At 43.5% G+C, this 26,852-nt stretch overlaps 1 protein-coding gene and 1 long non-coding RNA gene across 2 annotated transcripts in view; both read right to left on the reverse strand.

Moving 5' to 3' along the window:
* The window catches only part of LOC135393178 (uncharacterized), a 282,577-nt gene that overhangs the window by 144,888 nt on the left and 110,837 nt on the right, over positions 1–26,852 (reverse strand). The gene's annotated exons all lie outside the window — the stretch shown is intronic.
* On the reverse strand, positions 12,915–14,955 carry LOC135393177 (uncharacterized). Its single transcript, XR_010422512.1, has 3 exons — positions 14,917–14,955; positions 14,419–14,590; positions 12,915–12,999 (listed from the first exon to the last, which is right to left on the reverse strand). It is a non-coding gene; the product is annotated as an uncharacterized LOC135393177 (long non-coding RNA).

Below are 26,852 nucleotides of genomic sequence, written 5' to 3' on the forward strand. Positions count from 1 at the left end.
CGAAGGTAATTCAAAGAAATGAATGTGGCACTTGCTTCTGCAGAGAACACCGTGTACCATGCTAGCAATGCATGCAAAAAAGCGCTCGAGTGCTTGCACATATAATGATGACAACACTACCTGTGTAGTGTAACATGTTCTTTCAAGCATATTATGCACTCAAACTGTATTTGCCGCCGGGTAAAATGCAAGTGTGCTCGATTGAACGTCGGAAGAGCGATCAAGCAAGTCATACAAGTTGCTCGTTTTGGGCAAAAACACTTCCTAATGGTCAACTAAATATACAGAATGGACGCCTATTTATTCCTTGATGAAGAGTGACTCACCTGTATAAATTTAGGCCCTGTAACCTTGCCAGTACGGTTGGTACGACCGTAATTGCAAGAAGTTGCCATGATCGCTGCGGCGACTGTTGTGGGTACAGTAAGATGGCGGCCGGTTTCTTCACGCTCGCGCTCCCTATCCGCGATCCAGCCTTTTAAAATCGAGATCAGTGAGTCCGATTGGCAGACACGATGACGATATCCGTGTATTCTGCAGCGTCATATGAGCGGATGTATTGTGACCTCTTCCTTTGATCCGCATTGTCTGTTAATGAAAGTGATCTTTGGAGTTGCTCCCCACAAGTGCTTATCGTGTAGAGTGTGTTGGACTATGTTGATGGAGTGCGCTTACATGTTTTTGCATGTTTCACATGGCTCGACCCCACACAAGCAATATTCCATTCACAATGGTTTCGCAAATAAATACGTAGGGTTCCACCTCATACCGCTTTACCGTCGTCAGACATAGTACATTCACATCACGTACACGTGTACTGTTTGCTGGGCCGCAGATGTAATGGGGGTAGTGTCACGTTTTTCACTTCTTGAACCAGGGAAACTTGTCATGCAAATAAGAACATTTAAGCATTGCCAGAATAAGGAACTTGACACTGTGCTGTGTACTCCAACACGTTCAACCTGGCAGCACTTCCTATTCCTCCATTCTTTCTGTTAGTGCATGTACTTAAAATTGTACAACTGCAATTGAAGCAGCCTTGTCCCCAAATTCGTCAGTGACAGGGGGTATACAGTTTGTCACAAACCTGGCGACGCCGGTGGAAATGTTTGAGGTTGTCCTCTGCCTTGTACGGCACACTTCGTAGCAGAATACACAGAGCACAAGTGTTATTCTGGTCCAGAAATGCTCGGTCGAAGCTGAAAGAATGTTACCCAAATGGGGAAGCCCGGCCTTGTATGCCCCGAGAAACAAATATGAAATAACGGCATTGTACGTAAATAACGCCATGCTCGGCAGCTATGACTGGTGATACTGAAGACGTAATATTTTTAGGTCACAGGGGACGAAAGAGAAAAGGGCCCTTGCATGAATGGAGCACTGCAGTATATTGCTGTTACTTCAAAAGTATAATGCCACAAAATTTGGTGAGAGTCAGCTGGTCTATTTAGTTATTTTGGTGACCTACAGCACCCCTTGATATTAACCAGCATCATGTGTGTTTCCACCAACCAGGAGCTAAACCTGACTGTGCTAGAATTATCACTGTCACATATACAGATCTAATATATTATGCCTCTATGATCTATATGGACCTTTAAGGTTGGTTTGGCGAGATTTCACGCGTGGCTTTTAGTGACAATCGAAGTACAGTTGACAAGAGACTTGCAGAGTGGAGAAATTGTTTATTTATATTTTCCAGGGAACACACAGATAAAACGACAGAAACCATGGTGTCAACCATATTCAAACAAATACAAATGTAGTTTATTGTAGCCTTGTGCACGTTAGCACATTACAGGTGACCAACAACCAGTGGCAGATCCAAGGGGGGCGGTGAGAGGGGACGGTTGGGCGATCGCACCTCCCAAAATGTCAGTTTATATATCGGATTTCCTTCTCTCACCTCCATGGATCCGCCACTGCCAATCGCTCCCAGGAGGCATGCAGGATGAGAACACAAGCAAACTACCGCTGCAGCCACTTTCCTGAAATTTTGAGTTACCATTGATCGGAAAGCAATGACCACATATAGCCGAGAAATCGTATTGGGCTCCTTCCATTATTCTTTTTCTTGAGAGCATGTTGACTGCTGTCCAGTTCATGAAAGTGACCTTTATCAATGATGGTTAAATAGCAAGCGAGCTGCTGATAAGTATCCATGATAGAACTCCAAGAAGGGATAAACTCCAAGACGAGGGACAAGAAGGGAAATGCACACCCAACGTTGGGAGCCCCTTCCTATCTCTCGTCTCGGCGTTTTCGCTATGGACATTGATTATGTTTTCTTCCTGAAACCGTTTTTTCCTAAAAATGTTTTTATGTAGAATTGGGAATGCACAGCCAGGCACTACACTCTTTACAAGTCAGAGTACTTTTTTTAACAACACGCTACAGAAGGTTTACACTCTTCCTCAGCATTGCAGATTAATCAGCATTGCAGACCTTCGGTGCATGTTAATCACATCACTTTGGTATGTCATAGACATGCCGTGGAAGCTGGCACATGGTTAGTGCTGTTCAAGAAGCAGACAACTATTTGTCATATCATGAGATCCCAGATTTTTAGGTACGAGGGTGGATTAAATATAAACGAGACTTTCATTTTTGTTCTTTGTTGTAAGAAATAAACCGAGTGTGCATTATTTTTCTACATGAACTCCAGTTGTAGAAATGCATTTTCCCCTGTGGGTCGGTAGCTTTTTTATTCCCTCTTCATAAAAAGAAGTGGGTTGTGTCAGCAGCCAGTTGCGCACAAACTCCTCCACTGCGTCGTCGTCGTCGAATCGTTTGTCTCCCAGTGCTTGTTTGAGTGGCGAAAACAGATGAAAGTCACAAGGCGATAAGTCAGGGCTATAGGGATAGTGTTCCAGTGGCATCCAGCCCATTTCCTTTAATTTTGCACATGTGACGGCTGCAGTGTGGGGCCCGGCGTTGTTATGGAGGAGAAGCGCTTTACATGTTGGTTGGTCCGCGTTTTGCTGCGATAAGCAAGTTTAGCCTCACTCAAAGGTTCACAGTAATATGCAGCGTTTATGGTGCGACGATCGTGCAAGAAATCAATGTGGAAAATGCCGTGCCAAAAAAAGAAAAAAGAAAAAAGAAACAGTTACAAGCACCTTGCCAGCTGACAGCCAAGTCTCATCCTTGACAGGGGCTCTTCTTTTCAACCTCGTCACGGCCTTTCACAAATTCCTTATGCTAGGCAAACACACGCGGCCTTGACACTGTTTGATTCCCGAGCTGTGCCGTCAATCTGTGCAGAATTTCGGTCGGTTTTACACCCTCAAGAGCAAGAAACTTTATAATAAATACTTGCGCGATCGACGGGTGTACCTCTTTCTCCGACATCGTATGACGGAGTACTGAGGAAATGTAACGAGACCGGTCGACTTCTCACGTAACTACTGCCCCACCTTTCTAGCAACACGTGCACAAGCGGCAGCGCGCGCCAATTGATAGAACGCGCTCTACACCAAAAGTCTCGTTTATATTTTATCCACCGTCGTACGTACACACAAGAAAAAACTCTGTTTTTGGTACCTATCTATGTTGAGACAGGTACATCTCCAGACATTTTCCCATGCCACAAATATATGCTGCAATAAATATAGTCTCTATTGTGGTTATTAGTCGACGCTGCCGAGAATGTGGGAATACAGTGTTGTACCACGTACGTTCTTCAAAATGACTTTCACGCACAACATAATGTAGGACAACCAGAGTCCAGAATGATACCCTCTCCTTCCCGATTGAATTAAAACATTTTTGTACGATTTTGCATGGAGGGAAGTTAGTACAACGAAGGCATGCACTCCGTTTTTGAGCAAATTAGTATTCAGAACGTAATCATTGTGAGCTGTGGTGGGCGTGCAGTGCGTTTAGTGGCGAAGCCAATACTCTAAAAAAAATTCCCCTTTATAATGACGGTCTCCCACAGTCTGTCAAACTGCCATTTGCCATACTGCTGTATTACATGACACATTATTTCTAATTGTGTACTGTACTTTACTAGTTGTGGCGAAAACAGATACCATTGTTTTCGATCCCAGGACAAGGGCCATAAATGCCACACAGCAAAACTACATCATGCTGTTTAATAGTTGTCCGAACATGAGCAACTATTAGATCAAATGATGTAGTATTGCTGCACAGCACTTATGGCACATGTCCTGGGATCGAAAACAATAGTATCTGTGTTTACCCATGCTGCCCAGCACGGGCAAAATGAGTTGCACGTGAAAATAACAACATGAAATCCGAGACACCGAGGAAAAACAAGACTATAAAATATCTGCGTTTCGGGTTCCATGTTGTAATCATGTACCAGCTCGCCTGTTCATTGGCCCTTTTGGACATGATAATAATGGTTATCAGTTGTACATGTACCTTAGACATGCAGTGTGTGTAATACCGTTGCCGATTAAAAAATAATGCATCAAGTGGATTGTTTCGGCACCACAAGCTTGAACTAAACATACCAAGAAGGAGGGCACCTGCATGACAAGTTTATCTGGAAGTAAGAACGTAAATGTTAGCTCGTCTTTTGGTAATTAACATATACTGCTGCAGATCGTGCCAACGCTAGCATACAACATATTCTGCACTTGAATGCACCAGAATTCAAGCCTCTGCAGGAACAACAACTCATTTGTGACCAAACCACATCAGCTGGAGGATTTAGATTTCCATTACGCAAAACTGAGAAAAAGAATGTGCTGTTGAACACATGACGCTGCTTGAATGTAACCCCTGAAGGTCCAGGAAGAACACCTTATTTGTGACCAAAATACAACAGCTGAACGAAGATGGAAATTTCTACCTTATTCAAAACAAAACAAACAATGTGCTGCCGTTCACATGTTGCTGCTTAAATGTCCACTGTGAAAGCAATGGAGTAAGGACACTTCATTTGATACACACAAACACTTCAGGCGCGGTTGCTCTAAACTATAGGGTAAGGTGGGGTAAGATGAGACAGAAATTTGCAATTGAACATGAAATTTTTATTTTTCATGTTTAAAAAAAATAGCCATAGACACTTTCTCAGGGGTCTAGAGCTTCTGATCTGCAAATGCAGAACGGACGTAGCCGGTCTAAAATAAGCACAGAACAAGAAATCCAAAAATGCAGATTGTCTCATCTTGCCCCAACCCTCGTGGCAAGATGAGACACGCCGCGGTAATGAACTATACAAATTAGTTTTTGCAATCCAAGCAGACGCCCGTGGGCCCTTAAACAACCCCCCTGAGTGGTGGTGGCCGTTGTCGGCCTCACGTATGTGGGCAACGTCACGACTGACGCCCTGGGGGAATGTGCGTCCTGGGCCGACTTCTAAGGGAACTGTGCCGACATATGTCTGAAAGCGTCTGAGGAAAACCCCCCTGAGCCCACCGCTTACGCGGTGTGCAATAAAACCACACAGAACCTGATACTATTTTGCTTCATCGTTCTTTGCAAACAAGGCACAGCCAGTCTGATGTGTCGCTGGTCGCCCGCTTTCGCGTGCACTTCTGCTTTGCTGGAAATATCCTTGGAAACAGGACAATTTGCTAGAAAATCCTATGCCATATGCAAAAAAGAAATCGCTGAGTAACAAGCATGAAGCCTCCTAATATCCGTTTCGAATTTGCATTAAATTTAAATTACTTTAAATTGTCGTGTCTTGCCCCGTGCGTATCATCGGATGCATTAATTTTTCTGTTCAACATCGGATAACCAAGAGCGACCATACCTTGCAGAATAGAAATGGAATCATAGAAAGAGGATGTGAACTGACAGAATAAGCCTGCGACAGGCTGCTGCACAGATCACAACAGAAATGTCTAAAGGAAATCGCGCTTTTTTGGCAGGTCTTTACATTCCACGCGATTTTTTATCTCTTCAACTGCATAAACCAATCCGGACTGTTCTCACGTGTAATAAAGCGGACATGTAGAGCTATAAGTAAAGTTTCAACGCAGATGGAGCAACGCGTCTCCGAGACATGCGGCGTTGAGCAAGAAATATTGCTTCTTGTCCCGCGTCTCATCTTGCCCCACCTTACCCTAGCAAGCAAGGGTATACAAATAGAAAGTACAACAGAAGTGATGCAACCCACCCGATTCATTAGAAAATGAAATGTCGCAGTGCCGGTTGCAGGTGTCACTGAAAGGTGAAAGTTGGGACGTGGAGTGCAAATTTTCCTGCGGCGCCAGGATGCCTGCGCAATCATTAAACAAATGAGGCACATTCCAAATTGGTGCTGAAAACAAAACAAACCCGCTGGGGCTGAACGTCTGACACATATCTTCTTTTCAATGTGATGTCATTCGCACCGCATGACTTATCAAAAGGAACATTCCGCGACTTACCTCCATCCGCTGTCTTGTGCTGCCTCTGCATCTCCAGCTGCAGATATTGTTGAGATGTCTTCAGCTTTGTGTGAAAACTCCAAATTGCTCTTCGAGTTGCGTGTCGTGTCCGTAACACTCAGGGGTAGATGACCGAAGTAAATCGCTGCTTTCGAAGGTCGAACATTGGAACTGCACGCTGAATTGTTCTTGCAGCCGAAGAACTCACGCATTTTCTGTACGCAACACGGAAGACAAACGCACCGGGAAGCCTCCTGTGGACAGGCCTAGCAAATGTTTTGCAGCCGAATGAGGAAAAACTCACGTTCCTTGTTGGTTCAGTGAAGTCACATAAATATAATTGCTCACTAATAGCGCATCACAGTTATATTACTACTTCCATCTCAATCTACGCAGAAGCGCAGCAGACCGCCAAATGTCTGCCAAATGTCAAAAGCCAAATGTCATGCCCAGCCGAAACGTCCCCGACCTCGAGTGCGACGTCGACACAGGGTTTACGGGCCGCAACTCAGAGTGTCACTAAAACCAAAAATTCACTTTTCTAAAGAAAAGAAGAAAGCGCGAAAAGTTTCGGGTAACTACTTTAGACACACAATCAGCGTTCCCTGATGATCACGTCGTATGAGTATCGTTCCATTCTGCAAAGCTCGAACATCTGCGTAGCTGAGCTTTAAGTCTATGTACACAGTTCATGCCACGTAGCAAGAATGCAGGACTCCTTGGTGCAATTCCAAAACAGTGTGCTGAATCCTACTTGGCCAGAACAAACCCAAGAAGGCACGCGCTAGCAGAGCGCGTGACACACCTTGCAAAGCACGAAGCAAACCAGTATGACCGCGCCCCACTCAAACCCCAGCCGGCGCGGGGCAAAAATTGCTCTCCCAAATAGAATTCGCCATGACCGACACGGTAGCCCTGACGTGTCAAGAACGGTAACTCCTACAAGCTGTGTACACAATTCTCACAATTCTCTTAGCAGAAAACTTAAAGCGATACTTCGGAACGATCTTTGAAAAAATTGGTGCACGACTCGTTTGGTACATATTGGCCCCCAAATACCGGCTATAGGCTTGGTTTCCCTCCTGCACGATATGTTGTGCGAAAATGTCGGTTAATCTAAATCGAAACCACAGTCGGGGGAGGAGGCGGCCAAAATTTCCCGTTCCCTGAACGCCCTCACGAAGCCCAAGATTTGACCTTGACTTGCGAAGCCCCTGAGGCGCTTGACGTCATCGGGTACGCAGAAGCAGCTGAAGTGCGCGTGTGTCGCGGCCGGTCATAGCGGTTTGGGAGCAGTGTTCCATCACGGGTTCAAGCCATTACGACGCTGTATGCTTTAAAGGGTCCCTGACCAGTCACAACGCCTTACCTTGGGTCTTTTGTTATTATTGAAGTACATACAGTCCTCATGAACTACGCGAGGTGCCATGAGTCAACGGTGAAGAAAACAATTAAAACCACGGCTCTGAAAATTGGTTCCGGTTTTCCCCCTCAACTCGGCAGATCTCTAGCCTGCTGTTCTTCCATGCAGGCTTCCATGGTGTGACTCGAGACGTACTTGACTGCACTCTCGTCACAGCGAACCCAACGCAGGGAAAATTACTCTCGCACCCGTTCGTGTTTGTTGTGTTTGTTACTCTGACAAAATGGCTGCCGAAGGGAGCGATCTTCTCGACAACCTATCTTCGAAGGAAAGACAAATTTTGTTACGGGAGGCGGAATTTGGAAGCCTCGCCTTCGAAACGTCGCCGGCTCCGCGAGCTCAACGGGACGAGCATGATGACGCGGCAGCGTGCGGGAGCAGCAGCCGCCTGAATTCCACAGATTGGTAAATAATGGCTGGCGATTCATTATCATATAGCGCAAGAAACGGATGATTCGTACCGCGACGGATTCTCTAAGCACCTCTCGGTTACAGGTGCCGTTGTGGGTCATGCGTCGCCATGCCCACTGAAGAAGAGTGCCTCTGCTGTAAGGAGCTCCAGGGCACCGCTGAACCACTGAGCTTCTCGTGTATCACGGAGCTCGAAGATTTCAAATTGTTATGCCTCAACCAAACCGTACTTAAGGTGGCGTACTTTGAACTTCGGGGCCAGCGGGAACCGATGAGCGCACATATTCACAAGTAAGCATGATTCCAACTTTACGACCACGTTTGTTTCTGGTTATGATGTGTCCAATACCAAGGTGGCATTACATTTCTTTTCTCATTCTGTGTATTATTGCAGGAGATACCGCTACACAGCATACCGCCAGTTCGCGAGGTGGGTGTGGCACAAGCTTGGAAAAAACAAGCGCATGGTGATTCCAGCTTGTGCTGTGAACAACATTCGCGAAGCCTTTCCATCAGAGTCAATGACAGGCTTCAGATATGCAAGGTACAGGTTGGGACAAACGTTTACGGAACACGCGAGCGGCGTACTTTTTTTTCGGTGCGACACCCTAGCGGCTGCAGGAAGCGGGTGAGTTCACTGTTTCGGAGGGGTGGAAGGGTACGCTGTTAGCGACACACAGCGGTAGCTTCCACTTCCCAAACAACCAGGCGATACCATAACTACCGCTGTGTCTCTGGCATCGCACGCTTGCACCCCTCCGAAGCAGTGAACTCACCCGCTTCCGCCAGCCGCTAGGGTGTCGTACCGACGAAAAAATACGTCGCTCGCGTGTTCCGTAAACTTTTGTCCCAACCTGTACTAAGCAAGGTGTGTATGTCGGTACAGTTTCTTGTCTAACTAGTGTACCCTGCTGGGTACAGGGCAGTAATAGCAGCTATCAAAGGCATTGTTGATGTTTGTAACGTGATGTACTGTAAAACCCTTAAATTTCGCGCCCCTTATTTTTCGCGAATGGGGCATTGGGGTAGTTTCACGACCGCTGAATTTCGCGAATTTCGTATTTTTCACTGTGTATCATGTGTACATTAAAATTTTCGCGAAGTTCTTCAATTTGCGAAATTAGCGAAAATTAACGGCGCGCGGAAATAAAGGGTTTTACAGTAAGTGCAGCATTGCACAAAAAATTAGCCGGTGTCACGCTACTAATTCCTGACAGTATGCTCCCAACCAGGCACTAAAACTGGAGCGAGACCACCAAGTGATGACACTGGATGATGGACTCCTACAAGTGTGCTGCAGTCATGGCAAGAACTGTTTGCAGTGTGCTCGTAAAGCAGTGTTCGGGATTGGACTGGTACAAATTGGACTCAAATCTCAACAGGAATGAAGGTAGAGCAAAATGAAATCGGGGCTGGATTTAAAATTGTAATGACAATTATTTTAGCTACTAGCAATTCGGTGGAGAGTACGGATTGCTTACGCTGGAAGGGACGTTAAGCCGTGTGTGAGATTTCACGCGCGTTAAAGAACCCTGACGTGGGCAAAATTAATCCACAGACTGCATGACCACTGTGGCGTCGCTCATGATCATAGTTGTCTCGTGACGTAAACCCCGAATTATTATTATTTTAGCTACCAGGAGGGTACGGATGGCTTAGGCGCGGAATGTTGATAACAGAATGCCATCCCGCCCGAGGTTTGAACCTTGTCGAGGAGGCTAGCAATTCGGTGGCTGGTAGGGGTTCTTTACACATGACGTGTCCAGGAGGGATGCTAAATGCTGTTTCCAGTGTGCATACACACACACGCTATAATAAAGGAAACCTCAGGTGGGCAAAATTAATTCACAGACGTGCTATGGCGTCACTGATAGTCATAGTTGTGCCGTGGCGTGAAACCCAAATTATTATAATTTTACAGAACGCAGTCTGCGAAGGTCTGTTCGCATGTTAAGAACTGGCACGAGGGCGAAATTATCCACTGGTAGACCACTGTCGTGAAGCTCATGATCATGGTTGTCATGCGATGTAAAGCCACAAAATATTGTTAAAAATTGATGGAACCCAATGGCAGGAGAGCAGTAGTGAGCGAGACCATGTTGAGAGCTTTCATTTGCTAAATGAACTCGGAAGCCGCAATTTTAAAGTTAGGACTTCAGTCAAATGTGCAGATTCATATCCTCAACACTGCTCTCGGATGTGTGGCCAAGACGTGTGTCCCCAATCTACTCAATCTCTGGCGAGGCAGTGAGCATAATAAAAGTACAACATGAAGACTCTACAACACTCAGATGCTTCAATCCACGTTGTTGGTGCATCTTCCATGGGCACGCAACTGATTACAGATGTGGCTGATTGCAGTGCTTTGCCAGACTGCGGTTATGGGACAACAGTGACAAAAATAAAAGGTTCCTTTGAATGAAATGCAGAGTGCAACCGTGTGTAGGTGTGACTGGGTGCAGTGATGCAGTATTTGACGTTAGAACGCTCATGCAGAGCATCAAGGACTTGCTCGTTAATAAGTAGGCCTTCTCCAGCCTGAAGAAGCACTTCTATGCCCACAGCTCCATGTCATGCTCGTTCACGCAAGATGTGGATTGACATACAAGGTAAATTGTGGAGTACTGCTTGCTTATTACGCTAGCTTGTTTCTTCATTATCTACCTTTGCCCACGTGTATGCCCGACTAATGTGAAAAATGAGACATAAAGCAGACTTAATACATTCAAACATGCAAAACCTCTCAACTGGCTCATCACCTATTTGTTGAGGCAGGTAACAAGTACAACAAAGCAAGGCAACTCAGAACGTAATTTTTCATTTTATGATGGTGAGAAAAAAGGGCCAAATATGGTTTGTGCCACAAACTTCGTGTCACATAACACCTAACTCCATGGCCATAGTGTATTGTAATAGCACATTACAGGAAATGCACAAAATGAACGCAGGTGCATCAGACTGCATGTCCAAATATCCACAAGAATTTTATACAAAATGAAGTATTAGTGATTACAAAGTACAGCTGCCTTCTCGCATGTAACAACAAAAGTGTAGTCCATCATCTTTGCCACCACTATTGTGACATCATATGTGGCAGATTTCACAAAAATACTACAAGGAAACGTAATGAGTGTGCAAAATTATTACGTGCCAGGCTTGTACATACTGAGTAACTACATTACTTTTCACCAATTACTTTGATCAGTATGTTATTAGAGCTTCAGGAGATTAATTTTTCCAGTTTTTGTGCTGCTAAGAGACCTTGGTAAAATTTTGAGTGAACGATTAAACTTTGAAAAAGGATTGACTCTGCAGAAAGAATTTTCCGCAGACTCAGCACAGTGACTTGTGATTCTAAAGTGCATTTTGAGCACATATATTGAGGAATTCCTATGTATGTTTGCATGCCCATTGAACCATCCATTAAACTAGCACAGAAGTCATTTTAACACCCAGTTTTCTTCCTATAAAACTGTTAAGTAGGCCAGTAAGATGCACCATGCGAAGTAATTTACACCACAGATTCATAATTATCACAGAAATTGAATTTAAAATACACCGCAAAAAGCGACCATGCGCAACGGTGGCGAAGAGCAGTACCAGCCTGTGATCTGCCTGGAACCTGGCGCTGACGCTATAAGGAGAACGCTCGCTGATTGGCCTAGAGAAATGTCTGCTACTCGGCTGTTCGGGGTTCTGATAGCACAGCCGGCACCGGGATTCGAACCCGGGAATCTGTGAGGCCGACAACGGCGAGCCCTTTCACCACCACCACCATCGGGGTTCTGATAAAGCCTTTCTCCTTGGTCGGTAATGCTTCGGCCGCTCCTTCTATCCCCAATTCTCCGGTAGGACTGTCAAAACAGGTTTACGGCGGCAAAGGGACAAGGCGCTGACCCCCACTGGCGAACCAGAACGAGTTCTCCTTATACCGTCATCGCTGACGTAGCATCATACCTCCTCATCCTCGTTATAACTGGAGTGGCGAGTTAAGGTTGAACGCGCGGAGCTATGTTTATGTGAGTTTTTTTCTGGGAAACAAATTGCACACATCAAATCATTTCGCGCTTTTCGGTATAATGACACACACACTTTCATGAGATGTCTTAATCTGAAATTTTTTTGGATGGCCCTCTGTACTCCTGTAATGCCGATGAACACGGCATCTAGCAATAACTTCATCAAATTATGATACATTTTATCCTTCCCTCTATTTCCCTACTCCCTTCCCTTCTGCTGCTGGCTGTCCACCTGTCCCTATCTATCTGCCGTTCATGACCATAGTTGCTTCGCAGCATCTAACAGTGAAGTAAAGAAGAAAAAAAAAACAGACGTAGTCATGCCATGAGGTGCTGCCAGTGCCAGCTCATATCTGTTGGCCAAGCCATCACTGGGGATGCTGCAAGAATCTGCTCTTGCGGGCCTCAATGATGTCCTCCCGGAGTTGTCGTGGGTAGGTGTCAGAGGTCATTGGTGGGGTGGCAAGTGGGGTTGCTTCCTCAAGTGCTGCTTTAAATGAAGGTAGGGAGGAGCATCTTAGAAGTGTCTCGTCGAGGAGGATGTCAACATAACCTGCGAATAAGCACAAAATTCCACATGTTCACAAGTGAGTTGCTGTTCTACAGAACACACCAGGGAGCTGCTAGTGCCTTGGGCTTCGCATACTCACTGAATGTTGCATCCTCCTTCACTGGGCATGCAATGATGTGCCCTCCCCTGCCTTTTGGCACCTTGAGTTTCCAACGCTCTTCAGCAGTCTGTGCTTGTTTCCGGCAGGAATTTTCATTGAAGTGGAGAATGGCGAGGGACGTTCTGACGCAGAAAGTTTTATTCACAGTTAACAAGATATTTTTATATTGGATAGGCACATGAAGACAACTACAGTAGACTGTCGTTAATTCAAACTTGAGGGGACCAGAACTTTTTTGCCTGAATTATCAGAAGTTTGAATTATCAGAAATCCACCAAGATATATACCGCATGTCCGACGAAAATCTCCACAGCCCATTGTACGCGTAGATCGATAAACGAAAAACAGAGGCGACCACTGTGGTACTTGAGTTAGAAACAGGTTCTACTCGTCGTGTAGAACCTGTTTCTGAGTCAAGTACAACTAACAGCGCCTCAGTTTTCCGTTTATCGATTTATCCATACAATGGGCTGCAGAGAATTTCGTCGGACACGCGGTATATTCGTACAGCTTGGGACAAAAGTTTACGGAACACCGAGGTGTCGCATTTCTCCATTGGTGCGACACCTTAGCAGCAAACAGGAGCAGACAAACATACTGAGAGATGGATACAATAGCCGGTCACCTGTTTCTTATTCGATCTGTTCTGAAGAGCTAACAGGGGACCGCTCCGATGAACAAATATGTCAGTGCCGTGTTCCGTAAACTTTTGTCCCAAGCTGTACCATCCTTTGTGCTGCCAGTCACTGATACAAATCACACAAAGTATAGTATCTCTTCACAAAGTGCATCTATAAGCATTTAGGTGCAAAATATGATAATAACTAATGCACTGCTTCCCTGCTTCTCTCATTTGTTTTGCGTATTGTGAAGCCTCTGTCTGCCGTAGCAACTTTGAATGTAATTGTGAACAGTGACCTCTGTTTATGAAATTACTGCATCTCTCGCCACTTTTTTATATTTGAATTTTTGCGCTGGTAAACAGATCTCTTTTTTGTTGTTGTTGTTGCTGAACAAAACAATTATGCAAGCGTAAAATTATCACCACTTTTACTTAATCAGTGCATCCAAAGTGCGCCTCTAAGGTTGGCTTCCCGCAAGTCACCTGCATTAGGTGAAGCCTACTTTACAGGCAGAACAACTGCAGAAATATTCGAAAATTATTCGAAAATCCGAATATCTCTATTCGATTTCGATTCGGCAGAGCAGTGGTCTTCGGTGTCACCTGCCTTAGAGGACACAAACTGCGAATTAACCGAAGGCACGGTCCGAATGAAGCGGATACGAAATGTACTAAAGACATACTAGGCCAAACAAAATTTTGGATTTTGTTTGAATTAACTCAAGTCTACTGTACTTTGATCAACACTGAGAAACCTTTGTGTATCCCCAAAATGACTACCAACATAAGATGTAATTTTTCCCTGCAGCCACTATGGCAGCAGGGAAAAATTACATCTATGTTGCTAGTCATAAGCTTGTTTTTGCAATGAGCATTGCCTATTTAAGACCCAGTGAACAAATAATGCGTTAATACGTACCGCTCCAACATTCCTTCAGGGGAAAATGCCGTTGACTTTGGTGCGAAGTTGTTGAGCACGCTATGGAAACTTTCAAGGCCATATGTCTGCGTGGCAGGGGACAGTTGGGGTATATCTTTCAGCAGGAGCGGAGCAGTAACAATGGCCTTGAACTTTGCATGTGCTGCAGATCCTGCAAGAAGCACAAGTCCACGAGGGTTAGAGACACAAATTTACTACTTGGACTCAATGTTTCACTCCTTTTCAGTATACACCATGATTTTCATGGTGTATATTTACTCTGTTGTAAAATTCATTCAATGACTCAAATTACAGCTGTAAACAAGCAAACAGTGGTGGATACTGGGGAGGTTTGAGTTAATGAGGGTGTAAGTTTCATCCTTTATTGTAGCAGCTTGCGTCATATGCCAATTCCTCCCCCTCCGAGAAAAAAAAAGAATGGAAATAATTCTATTGACAGGGAACCACGAATGACAAGTCTTATAATGTGTACAGTACCAGGCTGAAGCCAGGCTGACTCCTGGTTGGGCTTGTGTAGACAACGTGGGTAACTGGGGTCGTGACCCTCATGGATGTTAGCCACGTTTTTTACGGAGCTCTTCCACATGGCAGCCTGCAAGTCACCGTCACCACCACTCACAGCAGCGCACCAATATATATGGTTGGTCGTGGCTGGTATCCACTGTTTGAGGTCCCTTGTGGCTACAGTGTTGCTGGAGGCTGGGAGCTTCTTCTTTATGCCTGTAGTCAGACATGAGTGCAAAATACAGAAATATGAAGAAATTTAAACTGTACCTGCTAGGAAATAAGACAGCACCTCACTGGGAAAGGGTGTCTCATTGAAATGCTCAGGTTAGGCTTGCGGATTAATTGCTTTTCAGTTTGGATTGGGCGTAATATGTGTGAGACAGCTGCCGTGTTTAGGAGCCACTGGTGTAGCTCAAGTACTGAAATGTGAATATGCAATCCCCCATAAAAAAGGGACCTGCATTTGATGCTGCATTTGGGAAGGGGGACACACAAAGGTCTGCTTAAGACCACTTCATACCACCATGTCACAATTAGTATGATAGCAAGTGCTTGTCATCTTGAGCTTAGCAAGCAATTCAGCAGTGGCCAGACATGACCCATTAATGAGGCTCGTGGTTTTCTGCTGCAGCTAGTCTTACATTGTGCGGCACGGGTTTTCAAATTGTGCCGTTTTCGGTAGCAACAGCAAGAATGTGTGCCTGTCCAGGCATTTCTTATGGTTTGGTAGCCATGAGTTGTTCTGTACAGAGGAAACTTACAGCTGTTGCCTAGATGGTGCTACTTCTGATAGGGCAGGATGAGAAAGGAACAGTTCTTATTAAGGAACTGCTTATGCATTTCATGAGGACTAGGAAGTTTCAATTTGTGCATCATGACTGTCTACCAAGCACCATGCACTAAAATTTAGAGAAAAAATGAAAAGGAAAAGGCAAAACGATTACAGCTTGGCTGTTGCACACAAAGTATAATGACCTGACAAGCTCCAAGCAGCTTCGTAAAGTGCGCTTCCCCCAACGCTTGTCTGCAGGGGTGGAAGCCCACTTTACAGACGTTAAAAATATGTTTAGATAAACTGAAAAAAAAAACATTAAAAGATGTTTAAAATGATGGTAAAAATGTAGTAGGGTTGGAGAGATTGCATACAGTCTTCCCTTCTTCCAACAAACAAGGAAAATTTTAATGTTCATGCATGGCTGTAAATGACAAAGCCGGTGAAACTGGGTCTGATGCAGGCATTTAAATAATGTTTGCTATTACACAGGGGCGCCACCATGATTTTTTCCGTGTGTGTGGGGGGGGGGGGGCAGAGGCAAGCCGTACTCAGCAATCGGAATCGCAGTAAACTTTGGGCCTTACCCATTATAAAGCCTTCATTTTTTCATAAAAATTTGTGGAATTGTGGGTCTGCCACAGTATGTGAGGTACAGCGTGGTGGAATTTTGTGTGATTGCACAATTCTTGGTATGGTAATGAGAAATGGGCTCAATTTTAGCACATTATAACATTTCTAGTCATTATAAGTTTATATTTTAGTTCACACAGCAGAGAACTGGATGCGGTCTTCCTGAATTGATTGGGTTTTCTTGAACATTACTGGAATCCGTTCCCGATAGTAGTTGCTAAAGCATGCTTCACCTCGTGCACATAGGAGCTGTAGGAAGTCTTCTTTATAGAATCGCTTCCAACTGTTCTAGTTATACCTTTGCATCCAATGGCTTCATTTTTAAAAATAATTTTGGTAATTTATACTTGTTTAGGAGTCATGAAGCATGAATTTAAACTGCTGGGTCCTTGCGTGACGTGTACCAGTGCTCATCCTGCTCGTACATCCGAAACAGCAGGAGCACCATCTGGGTATTAGGAGCGGAAAGGAACCAGCTGTATGTTTCCTCTGTCCAGATGAACTGATATTTGCAAGCACAGTGCTATTATTGCAAAACCATAAGGCATTTTGGACAATCACTTATTTTTGCTTTTGCCGCAGAAAATTGCAGTATTTATGGAGTCCTGCTAAGGAACTCAAGGTCAAGGTTTGTCGCAGCAGAAAAAGAAGGGCCTTACACATTCATAAACGCCAAGTAATAATATGACCATAATGACCAAGTAATACAGTGTTCTTCATATTGTCCCTACCTTTCGACACATGCCACACGTCGAAATAGTGTTTGATGCCTGGCTTGACGGAGCGCATGTACTTTTTTGTGGCCGGGTGCCGGTCTGTCGTGAGAGAGGCCACATGGACATGGTTGTCCTCCATAAACTTCAGTCCTCGCACAAGACCCTCCTTCTCCATATGGCTGCTAGCCTGCACTTCCGTAGACTGCAATCAAGGATATCAGGAGCTTTTCACATGAAATAGTCTATTCCTACCACAATTTTTTACTCTAACTGTTAACAATAGTGCGGGTCCAACACCAGCAATAATCGTGGGAACTTAGTGGAGGCATCAAATTCATTGCATTGAATTGTACTTTGGCACAGTAACTATCCTGACCAGTCACTTGGTAATATGTTGGTGGCTTTATACTTCTGGATGATGAATAATGTGTTATGAAGCCTGCTTGCCCTTTCAATCTTCCAAAGCTATGCTATCTCAAAAATTCAAGCAATGTGCTTTGTCGAAAAGATGATACGGGACATACCTCCTTCACCTGAACTTGCTCAAAGTGTATAATTTTGTTTAGCCTATCAGAGTAGAAGCTGTAAGTGAGGAACTTTGCGCTGTGGCCAGGCGAGTCACACCTGCCATCTGAGGCAAGAGAAGTGGGGTCGCTGCCCAGGTCCTCGAGGAGCCCCTATCGTTGTTTGTATACCTGCGGCAGAAATGCATTGCACTTTCGTTAATGGGTACTGTCCTGTACCACCACACGCAAACACCCTACTTTGGAAAAATTTGCGACACACAAAGTAAGTTGCGTTTGTGCGACTTTCTATTGCACCACAGTTATGAGCAACACAATTATATGTTATGTGTTACGGTATATATGTTACAACAGTATTATGTGTTATGGTTAAAAATTGTCACGTCGAAATGGTAAAATTTTAGTTCAGATACAGCTGCAGATTTCAGGGCAACTAAAATTTGAAAACACTTCTGGAAGACAAGAAATGTATGCACTACTGTCACTGCAAAATAGGATTAACAGCGCTTTGCACTCCGTGTACTAGAAATGCCACTCCTGCAGCTTACACCTAAGATAACTGGTGAAAATACATGGGAGTATATAAGTCAGACATACCCAGGTGACAGGTGCCTAAGCTTTTTCTCCCATCACCTTGAGCATGGTCTGCTGTGGTGGCTTATTGTGGAAGCCGCGAAGTCCTATTTCTACCAAAATTAGTTTTTACTTCTGTGTTATTTACTGACGTGTATTTGCGTTGGATGTTTGGTTTCTTCGAGGGTGAGTCAAAAGAAAAAGCCATCTCGAAATGATTGCAGATCCGTGGCATAGCGTTCCAACCACCTATATAGTGATCACTTTTTGAAGATAAGGCTACATCGTTACCAAGATTCGTGACGACTGTCATTTTTGGAAGTTCACTTTCATCATTTTCATCTGTGTCACCCTCGTATGATGAACAACAAAAATGCTTGCATGCTTTTTATGCCAATTATTCATACCTTATTGACCGTAGGGAATAGGTATGCACCCTGATACCGGTAATACTGGCGATCTGTGAGCACCTGGACACGCATTTGCCTCAGCATGCGTAAAGTGCAGGTGGGGCTCGAGCCGCTATACAGAAGTGCAGCAGAAAGCAAGGCATTCCCTGCTGCCTCTTTGCCTATGTGTGGCTGGCTCGTCCACTGAAAGGTGTGACCCAGGTGACCCAGCTGAAGGTGTGACCCAGCACTGTCACCAGTGTTCCACTGGTCGTAAAGGAGCATCTGCAGGGCTGGGAGCACTCCCGGCATGTCTTGAACAGCTGGGTGAGGCAGCTCTCGAAAACAATGTATTTTGACTCCTCGTAGAGCTTTGTCTCGCTTTGTGTCTCCCTGCAATGAGGTAACATTGCACATCCGTCACACAGGAAATAGCATGGTCATAACATGGCAGGAAATGGATAGTGACATTCACTGCTATGCAAAAATTAAACGTCAGAGAGGGACAGCATAATCTGCTGCTCACATCGTACTCTAAGGTGCTCCCATCCATTGAAGGGTAATATGTCCGGTCTCCTTCATCGACCTCATCTTCACTGCCACCTGCCTCAGCTGGTGAAGAATGCAGGATCGGAGACCCTGGGCATGGTGGGAGCTCTTGTGGAGGTGGACGCACTGGTGATGATGTCAGAGGGGCTGTCATGGCAGGAGTGGCGTCATCCGTTTGCACAGCGGTCGACATTAGAGCTACCAACCGCTCCAGCTCCATGTTGTATTGGGTGGCTGCACAAAAGATCGTACAGTGAAGCTTACAGTGGTGATTGTCATTGTTATTTGTTGGTGAAATAGTAAATATGTTATACACTCACAGGTGCTGACGAAGCCAGCAGATCTGAAGTCCGATGCTGTTGTCTGTGTAGCTACTGTTGTTCCCTTCCGTCTTGTACAACAAGCACCACATGATCCGAGGCACTTTTGGTACTAGAAATGTTGCAGAATTTTGTGTCTAGTGTGTATACATTGAAAAGCACTCCAGACTATCTGTGCATGTGATAAACGACTGCTACAATTGTAAGTCCACACAGTGAAGTAAAAATGAAATGACAATAAAGTTGTGGTATACTTATGCTTATTCCATTTATGTCAGCTGTGATTTGTAAAATGGTACAGTGAAGCACAAGAGGATAACAAAAGAAAGAAATTGTTTGTCACATATTTTGCCTGTGATCACTCTCAGTATTATTACCTCAGTTCCCTCAAGTATACGCGCAGAGGGATCAGCCGGGACCTCTAGTGCTGCCGTTGCCCAGTGCTGTTTGGAGGTTGAAATTAGTGCCCAATGAAGAAAAAGAGTCTGTTGCTGTAGCTCGTTTACCTTAGTTGGAGATGGAGCTTCTGAGTAGCATGGGAGGTCACGGCTGGCAGGTACCACTTCCTGTAATGGGATGCACAAGAACACATATGATATAATAACCAAAGGGGTACCCACGTGAAACTGGTCTGACTCTCAAATGGAAGAAGTTTTTTATGTGTGGACTACCCCTGTCTTTGTTTCAGCCATCTTCCTTGCTCTGCCTGTCACTTTCCCCTCGACTTCAGCTCCCACCCTCTTGCTTACTGTCATGCACTTATCCTTCCATAGTTTATTTTCTCCCTCGAGAGGGGGAGATACTCCAGCAATATTGGGCCATGTGCAGACATATGCCAGCCACATGTATCACAAACACAAAGTTTCGCAAATTGTCATAGACCTCATGCTCAAGTGGGATTGTCAGATCGTAGTGGTCTATCTCTAGGTCAGAAGGACTTGCATCGCCTGCAGTTTCCTGTGGGCAGAAGGCAAACGTTCCATCATCACAAATGTTACGTATTCAAGTGCACAATGTGAAAGGATATGTGTTGCATACCTCATGTCCAACAGGACGGTCCAGGTGGGAAAGTTCCACTAATGAGGCAGCTTGGCTAGTCGTAGTAATCTAGACATACAGAGCAGACACTTTATTACAAGCATTGCTTGTTTTGTCGCATCACTTCAGTGCATTTTATGCGTACCTGATGAGACTCACGAGATGTGACCACTTTCGGCCAGTCAACTTGGGAGTCTTCGACTTCCATGTGACAATCAGCCTGATTATTGAGAACCGTGAACAAAAAGGACGACAAGGGTCTTTACCTAATTCTTCATCTGACAAATAAGAGCTTATGTGCTACATTTTCCACGTTGTTCACCCTAGGGGAAACATAACCAGTTTGTAGTTCCACCTAAAATATTGTTAGAAGAACAGCATGACCTCATTGGAAGTGTTCATCTGTATTAGCCTAAAAACCGAAACCTCCGTCGTCTATAAATTGCGTGTTTATAACACGGAGAACTATACTTTATGATTCCTTTCATATGATCTGCTCTACGTCCGATGATTCGCTGTTCGAAGTGAACGAGACTGACGAACAATAGTTCGCGAAATGTCCATACTGTGCTGATGAGACACAACAGCATCAGGCGAAACACTAACCTCTGCAGCTGCAGCTAGATTCAAAGAAGGAACTGCCGTCTTCTCCAGGCGGTACATCTGTCGCTGCAGTCCGAGTCGTCGTGACACAGAGGGGTGCGTCACGTAGTCGGAAGGTGAGAAATGCCGTTCGCAGAACCGAATGTTCTCCAGCTTTCTACCTTGCCAGAGTCGTGACGGGACTGTCGCAAGCCATTGCTGCCGCCGCCGCTGGTCGTCACTTGGTAAACCATGAAACCGAATATCCGATGAGTACGCCGCATTCGGACACCCTTCAACCAGACATCCGTAACCAGGCATATTCGGCGAACAGTGAGCGTTCACAGCACGATCACTTTTCGTATCACGTATGATCACTAACGATCACGTATGAGAAACGCAAGAAACTGCAGACACAAACTCCAAAACAAAGCACCGCGGTTTCCGAAAGTAGCGTAATAATCTTCTAAGTAGTGCAATAATCTTCTCCGTCGCGCGCTAATCGGATTAGCGCGGGTCGAAGTAATTACAACGCACGACAAAGATGTGAGATACTGGGTATACTTTTTATTCCGGCACATTTTAACATTTAGAAATTCACGTACAAGGATCATTTTGTACAAATAATGGGTTACAAGTTCATGCTGATGTCACAACCACACCTACGCATTCCCAGACTGTGGTTGGGTACGGCTCGACGTCACGGCACACGTCACTTGCATATGTTTTAATTTATGCGCGGGCGCTTCTTCGGTTTGACGCTTGGCGTGCTGAACGGGATTGACGCAGGATTTTGGAAATTCGATTTTAGAAAAACTGCTCTGCTTGAAAGCACGCAAATTGGTGGAGAAGCTGCTTCTTGATGCCTTCCATCGATTTCAATCGCGAAAACGGCTCCAAAATCACTGGTCAGAGCTCCTTTAAGGTTCTTCGGGTGGGCGCCGATAGCAACGTCCATGTTTCACGGGTATTCGACGCGTATCACGAGTCTTGCTTCAGAGCCTCATCTACAAAGTATACTGCATTCTTAGCTCTTCCACACTTGTGTCGATTATTAAAGGAGGTAGTGTAAGCACCACCTTGTGTATTCGTACCTCTTTCAGTCCTCTTTTCGGGTCCACGCCACGTTGAGTTGGTATAGCGCCCGAGAAGAGCGCAGGAACACCGTAGCTCGGTAACGCTTTTCATTCTTCGGACACTCCTAGCTCATGCATCAGACGTGCTCTGATGTTGAAAATCCTCTAAATTGGTTCTAAATGGTCTGAACATATTATACTCTGGGCCGAATCATTCCACTCATTCCAGTCTCTCGGAGCACTGCCTCTCACTCACGGTGACGCTTTTCATCTTTCGGGAAACGAAAATAAGCAACACCCGACGAAGTTGACTTGTAGACGCAAGTTTCGATGCACCACCTTTCTTATCACTCATGTTGCACAAAAACGAGAAAACTACAACAGCCAAATCTCACTTCGCGACGCGACGTCGTGGAAGTAGAGCCACATTTATGCCGCCCCATCAGAGCATACGATTTTCATGTTCCCACCAGTGCTGCGGATTTGACCGCTCAATTCGGATTTAAATCAAATCCGCATTTTTTCTGAAGGTAGTAAATCAAATCCAGGTCAAGTCCGGATTTAATTTTGACACATTAACTCAAATCCTTTTAAATCCGGATTTGTTTTTCCGGACCTAAATCAAATCCGCTTTTAAATCCGGATTTATCGAATCTTTTGACAAATTACAATGTTCTGATATGTAACTTGCGCAACAGCTAGTATTCCATTATGACACATTTAATCAAAGAATATATTTTTAATCAATATGATTACAATCAAAATTAAAAGTTTTATTACAAAAAGTCTAACATTATTATACGTGACCACCATACTGGAGCTTTAATTACAAGTGCCGATATATGTATGTGAACAGCAGAGAACCTGGAAGACCATGAGACACGAACACGAGAGGAAATAAAATCTATAACAATACATTGGTTAATCAAAACAACAGAGGAGGAGAATAATCTATCATTTTGACTATCATAAAATCATCCTCGTGACTTCCCCATACAATTTTCATTCTAAGAGACACTACAAACCTTACTTTGTTTTATGAATTCAACACAGAAAATATATTAAAAAATGAACATCAACACATAGCACGCTCCTAGCCAACAATCAGCTCTAATAATATCTGCCCTGATTTGTTGAAGACGGGAGGCGTACACCTGACAGTTATGAACATTTTCGAGCGCAATAGGGAAGATTATTCCAACATTACACAATTAATCAATTTCTTATTAAGTAAACAGCATAGACATACGGAAATAATGAGAAAAACGATCAACAGCTAATAGAGAACCAAAACACATCACATAAACAACAGACACATCCAGGAAAATAAATGAAAAAGAATCTATCAAAACGATCAACATGCACGGATGAATGGCAGAGAAACACTTTGAAACAATCTAAATGGCGCATCTGCCAACGTGTAAACAACAGACAGGAAAATATTACTGAAACAAGATCAACAGCTAAAGAGAGCCAAAATCCAACACGTAAACAAGAGGTACACAAAGGATAAATAGTTGAAGAACAATCTAACAAAACAAGAAACATGCACGGATGAATAGCAGAGAAACACTCTAAACGGTGCATCTACCAACGGTAAACAACAGACACATGCAGGAAAATAATGGAAAAAGAATCAATCAAAACGATAAACATGCACGGATGAATAGCAGAGAAACGCTTTGAACGATGCATCTGCCAACATGTAAACAACACACCGGAAAATAATAACGAAACAAACTATCAAACATTACAATTTGAAATAATATATGTTTTGAACTATCATAAAATCAACCATGCGAGCTAACAATATAGAATTTTCATCCTACTCAGGCACTATAAACATTACCTTGACAGAGCCAAAACAAGCAGCACAACTAAGCTTTCCACTGTACAACCAGACTGGAGCCCGGCGGGGTCACTCTTTCCATCTATGCAGCCCGGTGGGGTCACTCTCTCCATCTATACAGCCCAAAGTGTGGAACCTGTTGTCAATCTGTGGGGTTGGGGAAATCCTCTCTCTTTTTCAAATTATTTTCTCCAAAGGAAATATTCTTAGGATCGGTGTACAGAGACGAATTTTTTATTGATCGCAAATAGACATTGGAATTATTCAACTCTCAAGAACACAATAAGAACTCTATCAAAAACAATAGAACACAAAAAAAATCTAAGAATAGACTTTCTAAGCAAACGAGAAAATATTATCGGCGCAAACAATACTCAACGAGAAACGTTGCATTTAATGTATTTCAGATCAGACACAACTATTAGGCAATCATTATTCTCAACTTACAAAATATCAATCGAGTGAAAGTCAAGTTTATTCAGTGATAGAAACAATACTAATTCGAAAACGAGAAACAAATTTAATTACATAATTTTTAATGATAACTTTGCAATACACGCAGAAGCCACAAACAACTCGTATGAATTGCAAATTATTGTGTTTGCTAAAGCGGAAATCAACGTACACAACATTCCAATCTAGTAGAATATTTTTATTAATATCAATCGAGTGATCATCTGAAACAAAGTCAAAAGCAGTAATTAATTTAGGCAAACATTTTTCGCAACCACGCGGCGCAAATATACATCACAGAAACACGTCTTTTTCATTTCGGGACCCACTAGTGGAAGCAAAATATCAATCGAGAGAAAGTTAAGTTTACTATGTGATAGAAACAATACTCATTCGAAAACGAGAAACAAATTTAATTACATATTTTTTATGATAACTTTGCAACAGTAATTTCTACACGCAGAAGCCACAATCAACTCATCTGAAATGTAAATTATTGTGTTTGCTACAACGAAAATCAACGCACACTGCTAAGAATACATTCCCAACTAGTAGAATATTTTTATTAATATCAATCGAGTGATCATTGAAACAAAGTCGAAAGCAGTAATTAATTTAGGCAAACATTTTTTGTAACTACGCAGCGCAAATATACATCACGGAAACATGTCTTTTTCATTCGGGGCCCAACTAGTGGAAACAAAGTGAGAGAGTTCCCGTATACTTTCGTTAAGGTTACGCCCGCAGGGAGTAGGGGAATCCAACAACGGTCTTGGTATACAAAGCCATAAACCGACTCCAGCAAGTCAAGTTAGGGAAGGATGGGCTCTAGCGCTGTCTTGTAGATAGAATCATTGAAAGCAAACATTTTTTCCTTACACATCACATCTTTTTGTAAATTGAATTTCATCATTCTCACGGCAGGTGGAACATTCTAAACGCGATAATAAATTTTTAATTAAATGTCGAGGCGCACTACAAAACAGAACAGACAATGGCTATACATTGAAGAGATGGACGGATTTTGTACTCGTTACCATACGTCATGGGAGGACCTGATAAAAAGCTGCTTCGAAAAGGAGGAGCCGCGAAACGATTCATTTATCGCTGCATTTCAATACGTCCTAGACATGGTCGTATTCGGAGATATGGTGCAAATTATGGAATTCAAGATGCGAGAACTTGTATGTCGAATCTACAATAGTTATAAAAATATTTGCACGTCAACATCGGAAGGACCGCTTGGATTGATGGTGGAGTTTTTGAGGTTTGCTAACGAAGAATTGAAATACACTAGACCAAACGTAATTGTAATCATTGCAATGGGCATTGCATTAATCAAGAAAGCAATCAGATCAAATTATCATATACAAGCAGTCTATATCGCACGATTCATTACGGATTTGTTGAAATTACACCTAACGGTTGAAATGGAAAGTACATAAAAAATCTTAACACGTGGTATATTCCACCCTAGAACCTCTATACATTTATTTTATTCTACCAGTCAAGGATGTCGAATGAACAGAAGTTCAATATTGTCGTGCAAGGTCTGATGTATCATCACTTATTGAAACTCAACAAACATATCAATTGCGGTGGGCCACCGGACGATTTTCATCTAATACTCTCTTGTACGCCATTCAAGAATCTTCATACAAAGAAAGGAAGCATCAATAAGAGACTGTGCAAATTCGTCGCAACAAAGTGCAAGTTGTTGAAGCAATACAAACACGGCGACAACATATCACCTGCATTAATCAACGCCCAATTAATTAATTCAAATTAATCAAAATTAATTCAAAATTAATTCAAGCGCCCAATAATCAGAATAAATTACTTGATGTCTTCGGAATTCATCAATCAAGACAACAAACGAAAACTTCGGAGTTTGGAATAGAATTGTAATTTATCGAAATAAACAAGTGTGTAATTGAAATAATAATTGTATTCTTTGTCATCATTGTAATGTATTCTACACAGCGCAACGAAAACAGCTTATGACCACGTTGAAGATTGCCAAGGAGACACTACGTACAAGGATCTTCGCATGGAATCAGCGCTGGCAATCAAAGAGATTTTTACACGACCACACTCTATACAACACCGACACCCGAAGGAAAGAATTGTAGAAAAATCAATAATAAAAATTTAGAGGCATGTTACATCAATATTTGTTTACAAAGAGGATCACTAATATTTTACGAAAGCTTATTTTACGAATTAAATTGCACAGTGTATATATTTTCTCAAACTATTGGACAGTTGACAATACTATATTGAAAGGAATCTATTATCAAATGACGCGAAGGTGGAGTCTACAATTGTAATCATCATAACATGCGGCACACAATTCCAATAAGATTTTGGGAGAATCGAATCACACAACTGTCATCAGAAATGTTTAACCAATGAAGATGAGCACTATGCAT

The sequence above is a fragment of the Ornithodoros turicata genome, chromosome 4 (assembly GCF_037126465.1).
Source record: "Ornithodoros turicata isolate Travis chromosome 4, ASM3712646v1, whole genome shotgun sequence".
Taxonomy (NCBI): Eukaryota; Metazoa; Arthropoda; class Arachnida; order Ixodida; family Argasidae; genus Ornithodoros; species Ornithodoros turicata.